The 13,229-nt window shown below is 46.2% G+C and overlaps 1 protein-coding gene across 10 annotated transcripts in view; it reads right to left on the bottom strand.

Moving 5' to 3' along the window:
• The window catches only part of KIAA1210 (KIAA1210 ortholog), a 238,566-nt gene that overhangs the window by 32,939 nt on the left and 192,398 nt on the right, over positions 1–13,229 (bottom strand). The window lies entirely within an intron of this gene.

The following is a 13,229-nucleotide window of genomic DNA, read 5'->3' as shown; positions in this document are numbered from 1 at the left end:
CTGCACATCTCAATTGTGTGGTCTGACTAGATTTAAAGGGATTATCCAGCCCCTCTCACTTCTGTGTAGCAGTGGTGGGAGCTAATGGATTACTCCCGACACTCAAGGGTTAAATGTATTTTTATGCATTTGTATGTGATAAAGGTATAATACCCCCCTGGAGCTGCAGTTAGCTGGGACAGGGTTAACGGAAGTGGCCAGCCCAGTTGGGAAGGGGAACTGAGTGTTCACAACAGAGGCAGGAAGTGACAGTTCGTCAATGCTAGGGCAGCAGGACTTTTGGGCTGCTAAGGACAATATGAGCCTAATATTCGAGGCAGTGGATTGCCGCAAATACCCTTTCGTGCGATTTCATCTAATGGTCAAGGGCAGCCTCGAGATGGACGTCGGGGGACAGGGGCACACTCCGCTTGTGAAACTACAGGAAAAGAGACTCAGACTACATGGGACATCACAATACAAATATACTGCTAGAGGTGAGGAAGATCCCCAAGGGCTAGGAAAGGCCAGAGAGGGGAATAGGCCACCTATTCCGAGAACAAGGGCTAAAGTTGTATCCGATACCTGTGGAATGATGACAACTCATTGGACCTTATCCTTTGAACCTGCTTATAAATACTGTACAGGTTGCCATTCTCAAAGTAAATTTTTTTTTTTTTTTTATTAACCATGTGTCTCCTGGATTTTTTGCTGCCCAGGTTCCATAAGAGGGACTCCTGAAGTCAGCAGAGGCCTGCAGGCCAGAAGTAAGTGGAAAGTCATACATAAACAGCAACACACTAGGACTGTAGGATGCCAGAGCAAGTGGGGACCGAAGCTCGCCCACAACCACCTCGCTTGGGCATCTAACATCTGCACCCGGAGAGGAGTGGTGCCAATGATGCTTGCAGGTATTGTGCATCCTTCCTGTTCTAAATCACAGGACAGCTGTTGTGCTGGCCGTGCACAGGACCTGGAAGCAGTGGACAGACATCACATCAGCAGTGCCTCCCACATCCCGTTGTGAAAGTGAAAGGTTTTGGATAATATCTTTTAACACTGGGTACGATTAAAAGGGGGTAAACAAGATGTACTGTGGTATCTTACCTTTTGCATAACATTGACATGAAAAAAAACGACTTTTTTGTGGGGTTTTTGTATTGTTTTCCCCATTTTAAAACGTTTTCCACTTTTAGGGTTTTGACCTATTGGCCATCAATGTGCTAAAATACAATTATATGGTTCTGAGCCTCCGATGTGGTCCAAAGTCAGCATAGGCTGCAGTTGTGACGTCACTGCTGCATCTAAAACACAGACAGAGCACCCATTCAACCCAGGTAGGGTAAATGCCATCTGATATTATGGTTTTAAACCATCGCTGGCCAATAGAGGCCAAAAATGTAAAACTAGGAAACTTTATTAAAAAAAAAAAGAAGAAATTATCAGGTAATTTAAGTAATCTTGTGTCTGAAATGGGATGCTCCCTTCTAGCATTTATTGTCTCACCAGGATTTTATAACAAGTAAATGTTAAACATTCAGAACTAGATACAAAATAATTAAACTTTGAAAAGGTTTGTGTACACTAAATTACCAGTAGTTCTCCTAAATCAGGCAACCACCATTAGCCTAGCTGCCCCAAATAAATGAAACTCTACTGCTAGAAGTTACATCCAAGCATATATTTCCCTGTAGAGGGGAATGTAGTATAAGAAATTACTGTAAAAGTATAAGATGTAAATGTGGCGCCCCTGAGGGTTAAGTCGCCACAGAGGTACTGCACCTCCTCCTGAGGTGTGGTGCCCCACCATCTAAGCACCTTTGGTGGCTCCCTGCTTGGAACATGAAGAGTGCTGGGAAGGTGGGTGGAGCTTAGCCTGCACAAGTGAGCGGGAGATGATTAGGACTAAGTCAGTCTGTGAGAGAAGTTCCCCTGAGTGGGATGGATGGAGGGAGGTGCTGCAGCAGTCTCCTGTGACCTGGAGCTGCTGGCACTGGAAAGAGATATAGAAAGCCTGATTCTCCATAAGGAAGAAAGATTTGTACGGAACGTAAGGAGAAGACGAGAACTAAGGACTAGGGTCAGAGCAGAGCCCTTCCTCAAGTTCTAAGCGCATGGCCGGGGTCCGGTCCCCGAGGTTGTATGGATACTAATGGTCCTGCAGCAGACACCGGAGGAATAGAAGTTGTCACCACTTTATTCCCACAATAAGACTTGGGGGCATAACAGCAACGTAAGTGAGCCGGGACTTGGTAGTAAGGAGTCCCTGAAGCAGGGTACAGCTGTCTGCCATACAAGTAGAGTTCAAAGGAACATCTTAAATGAGGAACTTGGGTTTAACACACAACCACAAGTACTTCATTACAAGTGCTAGAAAGGAGACGTTCAGAGAAGGCATATGTTGGCGGAGTGTTGGAACGGAGTACTTCATCTTGCCTGGAGGTTGGCTGAGCCCCTGACCTGGAGGACACAGCACCGAGGCGGCGGGCACCTGTATGCACAACAGACTGAGTAAAGCTTTGGAACTACATGCCCTGGTGTCCTCCGCTTATTCCTGCGCCAACCCACTCAGCACTGCTACATCTCTGTGCTTAACACTGCACCATTACACTCTGCTCACTACCTTTCCATCTACACTGCCCTGGGACTACAGCCCTACCTGTGGAGGGCCACAACATCATTGCTGCACCACACCATCTGTCCCAGAGGATCTGTCTGCAGCGTCGGCTTAACATCTTCATTGCCGAACACCACAGGTGGCGCCACGAATCATCCACTTATAAACTTTAATCATCAGCCACACTAATTCTTTTACATGGACGCCCAGGGCCACGGACCGGGTCACAGCCACTGTGACATCTCCCATTGAAATCAACGGGCCCGGCTCCGAGTACCCCACGGCCCTGGTGGGCGACCCATAAACAGCTGTAATTATTTTTATATTGGGATTATCTGTCCAGTTAAATTGTAGCAATTAAAACCAAAAAACAACTGAATAAAAAAACACACATGAACTAACCACCTGTACATTTTATGAAAAAACTCAAAAACATGGGAGTTGTAATAATTAAATAACACTTTCCAGTCTGTAAAACTAAAATGAATGACTGGATAAAGCATCAGTATCACAACTGCAATGTGGAAGACATCAGTACAGATAATACAGTGAGTGAGGAAGTATACAGTCAACAAAAATGATCAAGAATGCTGTTCAAGATTCCTACAGTTGTATAAAAATTACAGCACATGTGGGGAGGAGGACTCCCAGACAGTGAAAAGACAGGTACCCAGGGGACCGCCATCAGGGTTCCTGAGGGGACGATACTGGGAGGAAAATAAAAGGAAAAATTTGACTGAAGTTGTCAGGTAAACAGGGGGCGGAGCAAGCTTAAAAGGAGCAGGAGGCGCGCTGAAGTGGCAGTTGACAGAGCAGGACAACAGACAGGAAGCCGTATGAGACAGAGAGGACCGAGGGAGCAGACTGTGTGTTGTGGAGAGACCGACAGGGGCCTGTGAAAGGAAAGCTGCGGACTCACCGACTAGTGACACGTGAGAGACTTGCACCGGCGGCCGCTCCCTGCATACGGTGACATACAGCCACTCCCGCTGCTTCCCACCCTGTTGTGACAAGGCGGCTACCTCAGGTGACTGCTGCAACGACAGACCATTCCTTTACAGCGGTCAGGACACTGCCCCCCGCCTTCTCCCACAGCTGCAGCCCTGTCATCACCGGCCCCAGGGGGTGCCACCTCGCTACAGGCGTAGAGGCCCCCGTCCGGTTTGCTAAGGGACCCTGAGCAGAGGTTGGTGAACGGTTATATTTAGAGACTGTGTCATTACCGCGCCCCCATCAGCACTGTTTCTTCAGGGCCTGTTGCGCCCCACCAGCATCGTTTCTTCAGGGCCTGTTGCGCCCCACCGACACCGTTTCTTCAGGGCCTGTTGCGCCTCACCGGCATTGTTTCTTCAGGGCCTGTTACGCCCCGTCAGCACCGTTTCCTCAGGGCCTGTTGTGCCCCACCAGCATTGTTTCTTCTGGGCCTGTTGCGCCCCGTTGGCACCGTTTCCTCAGGTCCTGCTGTGCCCCACCGGCATTGTTTCTTCAGGGCCTGTTGCGCCCCACCGGTACAGTTTCTTCAGGGCCCGACGAGCCCAAACCTTCCCGGAAGATCAAGGCATCAAGGCAGACGCATCAAGGACCTCTAAGTGGCCGCATCTGCAATCCCAAGCGCGCATGGAAGGATAAGTGGACTTTAGAAAATAAGTGTTATAGTTTAGCCATAGTCTGGCCTCCGTCACCCGGATTAGCCGGGTTACTCGCAGTTACACAAAAAGTACTGTTTAGTTCATTGAGTCCCTGCGAGAACAGATTGCTTGTTCCCCCGTTTTGTCTGTTCAGTATAGCCCTAGTGGCTTCAATTTATAAAAGTTTATTATACAAGTCATACCCTGTCTCGTGTCTCGTCACTGCATCCTGAGAACCTGCTAGAACCCTACGCACACATAGCCTAAGTATACCAGAGTCTATAGGATCTCTCACAGCTTAGAATTAGGATAATGTGTATGTTCTCAACCATCAGCCTGTTCTGCCCGGCTCACAGCAGTCATGGACCGCTGCTTCATTTGACCTCACAACAAGAGAGGTGCTCGTCCTCTTCCAGTCTGTTCTGGCGACAAAGTGTCTCTGCCGTTCTCATGCCAATTCGCAGTAGGCTCCCCGCAATTAGTTAGCGGGGAACCAGCAGCTAATGGACTCATCAGCATGACAAACAGTTAAGCATTGTCAACAGAGAAGAGCAGAAGAGATACTGCTGCTAGGTCGATATGATATCAACGGAAGCCGCAGAATCACTCCTGCCACCAAGAACAGTATGAGCCTGCACAGATCAGCACCGGCCACATCAGGAAGGTAAAAATTACAAAACATACTAGGTAACCCCTTTAAAAGGTGGCCATGTACTTTAAATGGCTATTGGCAACGTGCTCGCTGGGTAATATGAACAGATGGTAAGAATGTTAAAATAATTTTTTTTTATTTAATTATTGGTCACCTGCCCAAAAAGAAGATTAGACCCAAATAAATGATTTTTCCAGTCTCATAAAAAGGGAAGAAGATGATTATCTGGTCATAGACAAAATGAATATTGTTGAAAATTTAACAAAAGATTAGATAAATTACTGTATATTTATTTGAGCCTAAAGTGATCATGTCCAACCTATCGACCACATTTTTCCTTTTTTTCACCAATTATAGCCAGACTGGAGGATTATTCTCTAACTGTTGCAGATATCTAACAATGTATGTCATTTTGTCCCCAAGTTTGACCACTGTGCAAGTAAAGGTAAAGTAGCATACAATGTACAGGATTTTCTTGACACGATATACAGCCATCATGGAAGCTTGATAGACCGCGTAAATAATAGGTCTCCAAAAATCCTGACAGACCCCATTTTAAATGTTTCTGACATTGCAGTGATGGCTCATTGTGGATGGAAATAATGACACTAATGTGAACAACGCCTTATACAGCTGTGGCAAAAATTAAGAGACCACTGCACAGTTTTATAAAAATCAGCTTCTCTACATGTGCCATTCCATTCCAGTGTCAGTTGAATTCCAACCTGAGTACACCTCATTCTACTTAATGTGCTTCTGTTTAGGTGATCACCTGAACCAAATCTTATTTAATGAAGGAAAGTATAAAAAACCTGTGGTGTTCACAATCCTCTTGCAATAGGACAAGCTGGATGGCAAAACAAGTTTTAGTAATATCCCAAAAGTAAGAGGAATGAAAAAATAACTTTTAACCATGCCAAATGAGTTGAATAGAAAAGTCTTGAGTGAGGAAAAGAAGGGCTCAATTCTGGCTTTACTAGCAGAGGGATACAGTGAGCGTCATGATGCCTCCATCCTTAAAATTTCTAAGACGGCAGTCCATTACAACAAGGTCAAGCAGCAGACATTGGAGACAACAAAGCTACAGACCGGCAGTGGGCAAAAACGACTCCACTAACCGGGATGACCGTCATCTTATTCGAATGTCACTCATTAACTGCAGCATGACATCAAGTGACCTAAAAAAGGAATGGCAAATGGCAGCAGGGGTGAAGTGCATGGCAAGAACAGTTCGTAACAGGTTCCTAGAGGCAAGGCTCAAGTTATGTAAAGGTAGAAAAAAGCCTTTCATCAATGAGAAGCAAAGGAGAGCCAGGCTGAAGTTTGCCAAAGACCATAAGGATTGGACCATAGAGGACTGGAGTAAGGTAATCTTCTCTGAGGAGTCTAATTTTCAGCTTTTCCCAACACCTGGTCATCTAATGGTTAGATGGAGACCTGGAGAGGCATACGAGCCACAGTGTCTTGCACCCACTGTGAAATTTGCTGGAGGATCGGTGATGATCTGGGGATGCTTCAGCAAGGCAGGAATTGGGCAGGTTAATCTTTGCAAATGACGTATGAATCAAGCCGCACACAATGTTATCCTGGAAAAAAATTGATCCCTTCTCCTCAGGCATTATTCCCCAACACTGAGGACTGTTTATTCCAGCTGGATAATGCGCTAGGCCACACATCTATGTCAATCAATGTGTGGATGACAGACCACCACATCAAATCCCTGTCATGGCCAGCCCAATCTCCAGACCTGAACCCCATTGAAAACCTCTGGAATATAATCAAGAGTAAGATGGGTAGTCACAAGCCATCAAACAAAGAAGAACTGCATAAATTTTTGTACCAGGAGTGGCATAAGGTCACCTAAAAGCAATGTAAAAGACTGGTGGAAAGCATGCCAAGACGCATGAAAGCTGTGATTAAAAATCATGGTAATTCCACAAAACACCAAGGTTACTTACCGGTAGCCGGTTTTTCCAGAGCCCATGATGGCACACATGAGAGAGGGGATCCGCCCAGTCAGGACAGGAACCCTACTGAAGATAAAAGGGGCGGTACCTCTCCCTTGCTTCAGTTGGTTTACAGAGCATGAGAGGCCCCCCCGGGTTAGTACACATGGTAAAACGATCACCACATTATGTCTAACTAAAAAAACACCCAGACTATAGTGCACACCAAAGGAGTGAAAATGGGGGGGAATATACAGGTGCAGTTATGGGCTCCAGAAAAACCGGCTACCGGTAAGTAACCTTGGTGTTTTCCCGTCTCCCATGACGGCACACATGAGAGACTTTTGTAGAATAAGACACCTTATGGAGGGACCACCGCTTGAAGCACCCTTCTACCAAAGGTTAGGTCAGTAGAGGAAGATAGATCAAGTTGGTAGTGCTTAAAAAAGGTCGAAGGTGAGGACCAAGTAGCGGCTTTACAAATCTGCTCAATCAATACCTCAGCCTTCTCTGTTGTGAGTTCATTTTCCACTTCGTCACTGAGGTCTGGTGAACTCCCTATTCTGGTAAAGGAAGGTAATGAGCCTGATTATCAGGCACCTGAGCCTAATGAGGATGACTGGCTGAGTGGAGTCACGGACTGGATATAAGGCTGCCGACGCCCTTCTGCCCTGCGGGCGATTTCTCTGTGGACTTCTAGGACACCAGTCTGATTCTTGCTCCTCTAAAGCTAAGTTTTCTGCTTTGCCTGTTAGCATTTGTGTTTTGTTTTCCTTGCTTTTCTGGATTCTGCCATTCCCTGCTGGGGTGAGCTGAATCTCCTTTTGCCGGTTGCTCTGTCTTCAGAATATTCCTGAGTACTGACATAGCTTTTTTGAAGCCTAGCGTCTTCAGGGCCTTTTTCACTGTCAGTCTGTTGGCTCTTATTTTCATAGGGTTTTTCACGGATTGCAGACAGTAGCTTTCCTGTCCTTTCCTATCTAGCTAGCTTGGGCCCCGTCTTTGCTCAGTCTATCTTTCTGTCTGTGTTATTGTTTTCATCTTGCTTCACCGTCATTATATGTTGGGGGCTGCCTATTGCTTTGGGGTCTGCTCTGGGGCAGTTTAGATTTCCCCTTTCTTTCTTTAGGCCTATTTAATTCTCCGGCTGTGATCGAGGCGTCTAGGGCATCGTAGGAACCCCCCACGGCTACTGTTAGTTGTTGTGGATAGGATGAGGGGTCTGCAATCCGATAGCTGCCAACCTCTCTGGTTTTCTGGACTTAGCTAGCATTTCTGTTTTTGCCTCCTACGGTGACTCAATCATAACAGAATCACCCGCCATACCGCAGATCCTAGGGTACTCAGTAGCAGGAAAGAATTTTAATTAAAAAAAAAAAAAAAAAAAGTGTGTATATTCTTTCCTCTATATCTCTGAGGCCGTAGGGGGAATTTTTTTTTTTCTCTCAATGGAGATAAAGCAATTGTCTGATCGTGTGGAGCAGCTCGCTGCGGAAGTGCGGGGAATTTCCGCCTACCTTGCTCGTTCGCATGCTGTTGAACCAAAGATCCCTACACCTGATGTATTTTTTGGGGATCGATCTAAATTATTGAGTTTCAAAAATAATTGTAAATTATTTTTTGCCTTGAAGCCTAACTCGTCAGGGAGCTCCGCGCAGCAGGTTAAAATTGTCATCTCTTTGCTGCGTGGCGATCCCCAGGATTGGACGTTTTCTTTGAAACCAGATGATCCTATTCTGACTAATGTGAACGCATTCTTTCAAGCCTTGGGGTTGTTGTATGACGAACCTAATGCTATTGATCAGGCTGAAAAGACCCTGTTGGCATTGAACCAGAGTCGAGATTCTGCAGAGTTGTACTGTCAAAAGTTCCGAAAGTGGGCGGTCCTTACTACCTGGAATGATAATGCCTTGGCTGCTCTCTTTCGAAAGGGTTTGTCAGAAGCCGTAAAAGATACTATGGTGGGATTTCCTGTTCCCTCTGGTCTGGACGATTCTATGTCATTAGCCATTCAGGCTGATCGGCGTTTACGTGAACGCAGGATTGCACGAGAGGTGTTGCCACCGGTTGAACAGACGTCTGAACCTATGCAATGTGATAGAGTTTTGTCTAAGGCGCAACGTCAGGAGTTCAGAAGGCGTAATAAGCTGTGTTTTTTCTGTGGAGATGCCTCGCATATTATTTCTGTTTGTCCTAAATGAGAGAAACGCTTTGCACACACGTTTTCTGTTGGTGGTGTTCAAACTAAGTTTCTTCTGGCAATTACTCTGATCTGCTCCCTGTCCACATTTTCCGCCAAGGCTTTTGTGGATTCGGGAGCAGTGCTAAACCTAATGGACTTGGATTTTACTAAACGTTGTGGATTTCCAATGATACCTCTGCAGACGCCTATCCCTTTGAGGGGAATTGATGCTACTCCTTTGGCTAAAAATAAACCTCAGTTTTGGACCCAGGTGGTCATGCGGGTCGCCCCAGACCATCAAGAAAATTGCAGATTTTTGGTGTTGCATGGTCTGCATGATGCCGTTGTTCTGGGGTTTTTCCTGGTTGCAAATTCATAATCCAGTTTTGGATTGGAAATCTGTGTCTGTGGTGAGTTGGGGTTCTCGGTGTGCCTTTAGTGAGGCTCCGGTTTTTTCCACCTCTCCTCAGTCGCATGATGTTCCTGACTATTTGGCGGACTTTTATGATGTATTTAGTGAGAATGAGTCTGCGTCCTTGCCTCCTCATAGGAGTTATGACTGTGCAATTGAACTAAGCCCGGGGTGTAAATTTCCCAAGGGTCGGCTCTTCAATTTATCTGTACCCGAGCACGAGGCTATGCGGTCCTATATTAAGGAGGCGTTGGAGAAGGGTCATATTAGACCATCCTCTTCACCCTTAGGTGCCGTTTTTTTTTTGTGGCCAAAAAGGATGGTTCTTTAAGGCCTTGTATTGATTATCGTGCCCTCAATAAAATTACTATTAAATATCAGTATCCGTTACCCCAGATTTCGGATCTATTCTCTAGAGTTAGAGGTGCTTGCTGGTTTACCAAGCTTGACCTCAGGGGGGGCGTGTAATCTTATCCGCATTAAGCAGGGGGATGAATGGAAGACGGCGTTTAATACTCCGGGGGGACATTATGAGTACCTGGTGATGCCTTTTGGGCTCACTAATGCCCCTTCTGTCTTCCAGTGCTTCATGAACGATATTTTCCGAGACTATCGATAAATTTTTGATTATCTATCTGGATGATATTTTGATCTTCTCCAAGGATTGGGATTCTCATGTGGAACATATTCGGACTGTGTTCCGGATCTTGAGGGAGAATTCCCTGTATGTCAAAGGATCGAAATGCCTTTTTGGAGTACAGAGGATTTCATTTTTGGGATTTATTTTGTCTCCATCAACTATTGAAATGGACCCGGCCAAGGTACAGGCCATTTATGATTGGGTTCAGCCCACTTCTTTGAAGGCCCTCCAGAAGTTTTTGGGTTTTGCTAATTTTTATCGGAAATTTATAGCAAAATTTTCTAGTATTGCCAAGCCATTGACTGATCTGACTAAGAAGGGTGCTGATGTGTTGAATTGGTCTCCGGAGGCTGTTGCTTCCTTTCAGGAGCTGAAGCGAAGATTTACCTCCGCCCCAGTTTTGCGGCAACCTGATGTCTCACTCCCGTTCCAGGTAGAGGTGGATGCTTCTGAGATTGGTGCAGGAGCTGTTTTGTCCCAAAAGGATCCTGTAACATCTAAAATGAATCCCTGTGCTTTATTTTCCCGAAAGTTCTCTCCATCTGAACGTAACTATGATGTGGGGAATCGGGAACTGTTGGCCATGAAATGGGCATTTGAGGAGTGGAGACATTGGTTGGAGGGAGCTAAACATCAAGTTGTGGTCCTCACTGACCACAAGAATTTGATTTACCTAGAGTCGGCTAAACGCTTGAACCCTAGACAGGCTAGGTGGGCCTTGTTTTTTAAACGTTTTGATTTTGTGGTCTCTTTTCTTCCTGGAACTAAGAATGTCAAGGCAGACGCCCTCTCTAGGAGTTTCTTTGCTGATTCTCCTGTGGTGACCAAGCCTGCTACCATCTTAGGCGAAGGGGTAGTTCTTTCTGCCATCTCGCCCGATTTGAGACTTGCTCTGCAAGAGTTCCAGGAGGACAAACCTGAGCGTTGTCCCAGTGGAAAGTTGTATGTTCCTGACCAGTGGAAGAAGAGAGTGATGTCTGAAGTTCATTGCTCTGCATTGGCTGGTCATCCAGGTATTTTTGGTACTAGAGATCTGGTGAGTCGCTCTTTTTGGTGGCCCACCTTGTCTCATGATGTCAGGAATTTTGTGCAGTCCTGTGGGACTTGCTCCCGGTCTAAATCTTGTTCTCGCTCTGGTGGGTTGTTGATGCCTTTGCCGGTCCCCAGGAGGCCATGGACCCATATTTCAATGGATTTCATCTCTGATATGCCGGTCTCTCAAAGAATGACTGTTATTTGGGTGATTTGTGATAGGTTCTCTAAGATGGTTCATCTTGTACCACTCCCTAAGTTGCCATCTTCCTCTGAGTTGGTGCCCCTGTTTTTGCAACAGGTGGTTCGCTTACATGGGATTCCTGAGAACATTGTATCTGACAGAGGAGTTCAGTTTGTGTCTAGATTTTGGAGGGCCTTCTGTTCCAAGCTGGGAATTCAGTTGTCCTTCTCCTCTGCTTTTCACCCTCAGACCAATGGGCAGACAGAGAGAACAAACCAGACCTTGGAGTCGTATTTGAGATGTTTTATTTCCGCTGATCAGGATGATTGGGTTTCATTTTTGCCCTTGGCCGAATTTGCTTTAAATAATAGAGCTAGTTCTGCCACTTTGATGTCACCTTTTTTTTTGTAACTTTGGGTTTCATCCTCGATTTTCTTCAGGGCAGGTGGAGCCTTCTGCCTGCCCAGGTGTTGACACTGTGGTGGAGAGAATGCACCAGATCTGGGACCAAGTGGTGGATAAGTTCTCTCTCCCAGGAAAAGGCCCAGCGGTTTTCCAATCGACATAGGACCATTGGTCCCCAGTTTAAGATTGGTGATATGGTGTGGTTATCATCAAAAAATATTGCTATGAAGGTGGCTTCTCCTAAGTTTAAGCCTAGATTTATTGGACCTTACAAGATTTTGGAGATTATTAATCCGGTCTCTTTTCGTTTGGCTCTTCCTGTCACATTTAAAATCCATAATGTGTTCCATAAGTCCTTGTTGAAGAGGTTTGTTGAACCAGTTGTTCCTGGGGTGGCACCTCCAGACCCTGTATTGGTTGAAGGTAACATGGAATATGAGGTAGAGAAAATACTGGATTCCCGTCTGGCTAGACAGAGACTCCAGTATTTGGTTAAGTGGAAGGGTTATGGTCAGGAGGATAATTCCTGGGTCTCTGCCTCTGATATTCATGCCAAAAAGATTGGTTCGTGCCTTTCATCGGGCTCACCCTGATCGCCCTGGTGGTGTGGTTGAGGGTTCGGTGACCCCTCCTCAAGGGGGAGGTACTGTTGTGTGCTCATTTTCCCCTTCGTCACTGAGGTCTGGTGAACTCCCTATTCTGGTAAAGGAAGGTAATGAGCCTGATTATCAGGCACCTGAGTCTAATGAGGATGACTGGCTGAGTGGAGTCACGGACTGGATATAAGGCTGCCGACGCCCTTCTGCCCTGCGGGTGATTTCTCTGTGGACTTCTAGGACACCAGTCTGATTCCTGCTCTTCTAAAGCCAAGTTTTCTGCTTTGCCTGTTAGCATTTGTGTTTTGTTTTTGTTTTCCTTGCTTTTCTGGATTCTGCCATTCCCTGCTGGGGTGAGCTGAATCTCCTTTTGCCGGTTGCTCTGTCTTCAGAATATTCCTGAGTACTGACATAGCTTTTTTGAAGCCTAGCGTCTTCAGGGCCTTTTTCACTGTCAGTCTGTTGGCTCTTATTTTCATAGGGTTTTTCACGGATTGCAGACAGCAGCCTTCCTGTCCTTTCCTATCTAGTTAGCTTGGGCCCCGTCTTTGCTCAGTCTATCTTTCTGTCTGTGTTATTGTTTTCATCTTGCTTCACTGTCATTATATGTTGGGGGCTGCCTATTGCTTTGGGGTCTGCTCTGGGGCAGTTTAGATTTCCCCTTTCTTTCTTTAGGCCTATTTAATTCTCCGGCTGTGATCGAGGGGTCTAGGGCATCGTAGGAACCCCCCACGGCTACTGTTAGTTGTTGTGGATAGGATCAGGGGTCTGCAATCCGATAGCTGCCAACCTCTCTGGTTTTTTGGACTTAGCTAGCATTTCTGTTTTTGCCTCCTGCGGTGACTCAATCATAACACTTCTCTGCCCAGGAGGTAGCCACGGCTCTGGTGGAGTGAGCCTTGATGCCTTCTGGAACCGGAGCGCCACTTGCGGAGTAGGATAACGTAATGGCCTCC

Source organism: Dendrobates tinctorius, unplaced genomic scaffold (genome assembly GCF_039654945.1).
Source record: "Dendrobates tinctorius isolate UK_male_01 unplaced genomic scaffold, ASM3965494v1 ptg000309l, whole genome shotgun sequence".
Taxonomy (NCBI): domain Eukaryota; kingdom Metazoa; phylum Chordata; class Amphibia; order Anura; family Dendrobatidae; genus Dendrobates; species Dendrobates tinctorius.
Note: the sequence above shows the minus strand (reverse complement) of the source record. Positions and strands in the feature narration are given on the sequence as shown.